Genomic DNA, 6,000 nt, shown 5'->3' with positions numbered 1-6,000 from the left:
CTCTCCAGACTTACCCTCGAACTTGGGAATGTCACTGGGCAACTTATTCGGCGTTGGCGGCCAAAACGGAAGATAATTAATTGGATCGTTCGTTAGGCGCGACAAGTCTGGTAAGTCCAAAGTTGCGATAAACAGTAACTGCTGATTAGGATCCCTAAAACTCTGGGTCACGAGACCAGTCCCAGGAGGAGGATATGTAGGATAACTAGGAATGGGAATCGCGTTCGGGATATTGTATCCTCCTGGAAAACCAGGATTAACCGGACAATACTGGGGTTTTTGTGATTGTTGATAAGTGTACCCAGGATACGGTTGATACTGGTAAACTGGCTGCTGGAAAGCAGGACCGAATTGGTATTGTCCCTGGTACGGTTGATAAGTGAATTGTGGTTGACTTGTGACAACCATACTTAAACCAGGTTGTCCTATAGGCATCTGAACCGTAGTTTGAATCGTGGATACTGGGGTTGACCTTGAGGTATAAATTGATACGGAGGTTGACCTTGGGGTACATATTGAGGCTGGGGTTGACCTTGAGGAATGTACTGCACCACGGGTACATACTGTCCTTGAGGTTGCCCCCCAGACACAATTTGTGTACCTTGAGGTTGCCCCCCAGGCGTTAATTGAGGCTGCCCCCCAGGCGATAACTAGCCACCTTGAGGTTGAGAACTTGGAATAGAACCTGACATCATGAAAATGTCTCCTGCGCTCAATGGTTTATTACCATTGTTTCCAGTTAATAACCCATGTTCAATGGGTTGAGGAGATGCTCCCGCAAAAGTACCAGAAAGTGACTGATACCCAGAGGGAACAGAAGGACAGCCATACAAAAAAGATTCAGGCGATTGAGTAAACATGGATGACTGACCTGACATATTTACGAGAATATAAATACCCCTAGGTGGATAAGGAGCACGAGGTGGGGAAAAACTTAACCCTGAGTTGTCCAAATAATTAGTTAAAGAAAGATACCAAGTAGTACTTCTAGGTGGACTGTAAAAAATGGATTCACGCTCCCTTAAATCAATAGTAGGTTGATTTTCAGGAATAGGGATGCCTATTCCTTCTTCTGGAGCAAGTTCTTCAATAGCTATCAATCCAGAAGGAAGATTTTCGGTGATGACTCTTTCTACCCTAGGTGAATCAGGAGCACTAGAAGTTGGAGAGACTAACCCCGATGTTGGAGTAACAGGTTCAGATATCTCAGGTTCTTCGCCTATATCACTGGTAGATGAAAAACTACCAGCAAGTTCGGAAACCGAAATAGCTTCAGGATTATAACTTGTTTCTAGAGTTTGGTAATCAGGATGAACAACCAACGAAGACTCTCCTTCTTCAGGTGACCCTACTTTACTGCCACTAGGAGTTACGAGGACTTTCAAACCTTCGTAATGACCCGGGACGTCTTCAAGAGGTTGGCCCCGAAGTCTACGGGACTTCCTCAACAAATCGGCCACGGTTACAACCTTAGGAGACTGGCCCCGAAGTCTACGGGACTGTCTCGGTAATTCAGCCACGGTTAAAACTTTTAACTACTTCACACGCAAACAAAGTAAAATCTCAAAGCAAACCGCCTAAAGTCTCTAAAGAACCAAACAAATTCGAATCACACGCCTAAAGAATATAGGGCGTCAAACCACACACAAACAGTAACCTTTCGGACCGAAAACACTAGTTGGTGATGAAGTCCAACATCGCAGAATTCAGTACAGAAGTGGCAGGTGGAACAGTTACCCCGGCAACTTGCTTAATGAATAGACTGGCACAAGTTCCTCCACTTTAACCGTCTTGAGTGAAGTGAACCCCCCAGAAAATCCAAGTGAGTCTAGCCGATGTCTGCTCCAGGTACAGTGGGATCTTCCCTCCACCGTCACCTTGGGTAGAACTCTAAAGATAATAGTCACTAAGGTCACCAATAGCAACAAATATACCTGGGGGAACAGTCTACGATCTGATACACACGCAAGGGCAGAGTAACAAGCTCAATCCCCTTGCCGGCTCCTTGACAATAATCCAAGGTTTACCGACAAGTGACCCTAGGCTCCTCGACAATGGTTAATCCGAGGTTTACCGTTTGTAGTACGTGCATATCTGGCATCGTTCCCAATGAAGGAGGATTGATCCCCTCACTGGTTCGGACACGATCTCGTGCTTCTCCTTTAAGAGGAGCTTTCCCAGAGCATAAATGTAACAGTTGGATTTATCCTACCGCAAGATAAGCTACTTGTTTGTTTTTACTGTCTTGGAGAGTTAATTACTCTCCTACTCCAAGACACTAGCCTGATCTATTTTGGTGTTTCAGAGCCCTAGTAAATAAAAAGTTACTAAGTTAATTTTACTTTAAGCATTAATTTTTATGGCTTTTCTTTAGGACAATAGGTAGCGGAGATGAAACTGATGGTGTGTAGACTCGACTCAAATCCACTAAAAAGATGCACCTAGGATGAAACAAAACTATCTTTCCTTTTCAATGAATTCCCTAGCTAAGAGAGTTGGAGAATGAAAAATTTATAAAGACAACTTTCTTGGCAATGAAAATCAAAGAAACAATCTCTTTATCTTTTCCAAAGCACACAACACATGACCACTAATTATTTCACGAAAACTTCCTTTCTCTTTTCAAAGACTTCAAATGCTACTAAAACAAACTTTCTTCAAAAGAGTTTTTTGTATTTTTCCTATTTTAACAAAGCATGTAAAACTACTTAACAAAAATCAATTTTAAAATCTATGAAAATCTAAGAGAAATTTACCTAAAAGCAAATCTAAGAGAAATTTACCTAAAAGCAAATCTAATGAGGTAAAAGCCTACAAAATATAATTCCAGGATGTTTTACTCGGTTACAATTCAACCAAGGACTAATTCATGCAGAATCATAAACCAGTCAAAAACAAAAATAAAAAGCTTTTGTTCTTTTTCTTAAGAATGAAATTCACAGCTTAACCAACAAGCCTTCTCGAAATTCCGCAAAGAGACAACACAAAGGTAGGTTTCTCACAAAGGTGGATTTTACGAAAGGTCCGACTCCTAAGAAGACTGAAAAGACCAAGGATATCCAAGGTTTTTACAACTTCTAAAGCCAAAGTCACTACAAGACCAATACAAAAATCAAACCTAGGGCTAGAATTTCTATGAACTTCACTAAAACCCTTGATGCTAACGAAACAAGCTTAGATGAAAACTTTTGACAGGTAACCAGTGGATCTGGGCAGCAAAAAATAAACTATAAACAAAATCTAATGGGTAAAAAGGAAAAAATGGAAATTTTCTAAACTTTTGACAGGGTACGCAGGCAGCCTGTTTGCACAGGTGCGGCCACGCTCTGTGTACAAAGCAGAAGTGCGTACAGGTACACACTGTGCTTAACGCAGAGGGTGCGTACTGCTCTCAAAATCAATAAAAATAAAAACTAACTCAATCCTAAGCTATTCCACCCAAATTCACAGTCAATCAGTCAAAAACCAGAAAGAAATCGACTTTTCTCAAATCAAAGTATCAATCAAAAGAGAAATCAATCAAATCCATGGATTCCCCAGCGGAGTCACCATTTTGTCATGCGGAAAGAGTCAATTTTGCAGACAAACCCGACCTCCCTAGAAGCTAAGGCTTTCTAGTGACAAACAAAACAATCAAGCACTATCTTTCCCTAAATATGCATTTAAAATAAAAGCAACCAGGTGTTTAAAGCATACCTTTAGTCCAACGCTGTTTGTAGCAACCAAGCCTCTCTCATCCAGATGAGGTCCTCCTTCTCTTTGAAGCTTGCATTCACTAACAAGCAAACGATTACATAGCACCTGAATAACTCATATAATAAAACATATTCATCATAAAGACCAAGGAGTTTATGAAACAAATTATATATAACAACTTGTTGAGAAAAATGAACTTAATTGTATTAATTGGAAACAAAAGAAACCATTACAGCCAGTGCCTTGGTGTTGTGCAGGTCCCTCCCAGGGTCCAACAAGAGTTCTCCTTTACTTTGATCAGCTCACCCACTTCCAAATGAAGCTAAGAAAGGATGGGAATCTCTCCTCTCAAGCTCTATAAGGGATTCCTAATTTCAGCAGCATCTACCCTTAGGAATGTTCAGCTTTCAACCTCCCCTCCCTCTGGCCCAATGCTTGTATTTATAATGCTTTGGAGGAAGTTAATCAGGTCCACCATCAATGGGATAAGCCCCTCTTTCAATGGGATAGCTCCCCTCTTGATGGGATAAGTTCTTCTTTCTTTGGGATGCATGAACCATCTGGAGGCGCTCAATCCATGTCAAACCATCTTCTAGAATGCTCTAGATTCGACCACAAGTAACATTTTTGAAGTAAAACTTACGCCTTTTGACCTTTACAGGAGTACGCACCCACCCCTTTACAGACAGAGTGTACAAGTACGGAGGTATTATGAACTTGAGGTGCGTACACGCAGGTAAGGGTAAGAGAAACTGCGTAACCAGAGTTATATTGATTTTTAAGGACTTTCTCTCTTTCTTGGAGTTTGACATGAGGAGCAGAGGTATAAGACTTGCCAAGGAGGACAATATGACAATCGATGGAGCCATACTGAATGCAAATAGTCATGGTGACAAATTTTAGTGTAACAATCACCAATAATGGTTGTCAAACCTGAACTCGAACTTGAATCATATGACATTGGTTCAATTATGAAAGTACAAACATGTCCACTTTTCTGAACATTATATTGGAGCCATAAAATGTGCTTAATCTATGTTGATTTTTTGGAGTTCATATAATATAAGTAGCTTTTTGTTTCCTTTTGGATGCCCCTAGTTTTTTATGACTACATTGTGTTTAGTAGTACTTCATTCAAGATCTCAACCAAACAAACACCAAATTGGTGTATGAGACTCCTTTGTTTGTGGGACAAGGGACCCACTCCGAGTAGGAATTTGAATGTGAATTCTACATGCGTGTACATACTCTACCCCCTACTGATTTGAACATGTGATGTTTTACTAGGAATATGTTGTATCATTAATTGTAATTTATTAATTTTGTTAATTGATAATGTAAAATGTTTGTAATATCATTATGACCTAAACTACTTTGGCATTTATTTTCAAAATTACTCTATATTTAGTATTTAAAAATGTAAGATTTAACCCTATATAGAAATTACCTACACACGAATTCTAAAAAAATAAAATTAGCAATGGCGAGAGCATAAACCATAAAATAGATATATACAAATATTTCTCGCGTGGATCCCAAAACCAGGACTACCAGATTGATTTTTCATTATATTCCTTTCAATTTTACAATACATATATATACATGTCGAAGCATCCATAACAGTTATAGATCAAACAACGGAAGCGAGGTCGTCGAACTACTAGATCAACTCCACCCACTATTGGTGCAGAATTAGGACATTGCATCATGGTTTTGCTATACAAATTAGTTAAGGATGCTTGCCTAGGCTTGCACTAGACAAGATTTTTCTAATATGCTACTTGTAATGATATTGCTATTACCTCTTTCACTACTAACTCTCTTCTACGGCTGTTGGATCTACCCATGCCACCTTTTCTTACTGAATTTCCCAACACCCATCAGCACTCTCTCTCTCTATCACTAGCCCAAAGAGAAGCATTCTAACTAGCCTAACAGGGTCAATAGAGTCTCTTTCCTTCCATCCTTAAGAGAAGGGAAAAAGAAGAGGAGGATCTGTTGAAGATGGAAATGAAGAAACAACTGTTAAGGGAACAACAAAATACAAGAAACCCAGTGTAGAGGAAGTTCCTACAGGGGAAAGAGAGAAGAGACCATGGGTCTATGCAAAAAGGAAAAGAGACAATCCCAAGAGTTTGTTTATGAGATTATCTCTACCAAAATCTTGTTCAAAGCAATATTTATATCTAATTTGTTATTGTAAACTAATAAAATGTATACTTGATAATCTTTTATTTATACATTTCCAAATTAACATTATAATTAATTTAGTATTTTAAAATTCTATTAGTTCTGAAATTCCAA

This window comes from Pinus tabuliformis, chromosome 8, assembly GCF_031772625.1.
Source record: "Pinus tabuliformis cultivar Carrire ecotype Pingquan chromosome 8, CPIR1, whole genome shotgun sequence".
NCBI classification, from domain to species: domain Eukaryota; kingdom Viridiplantae; phylum Streptophyta; class Pinopsida; order Pinales; family Pinaceae; genus Pinus; species Pinus tabuliformis.
The sequence above is the reverse complement of the archived record's forward strand: the minus strand, read 5'-3'. Positions refer to the sequence as shown.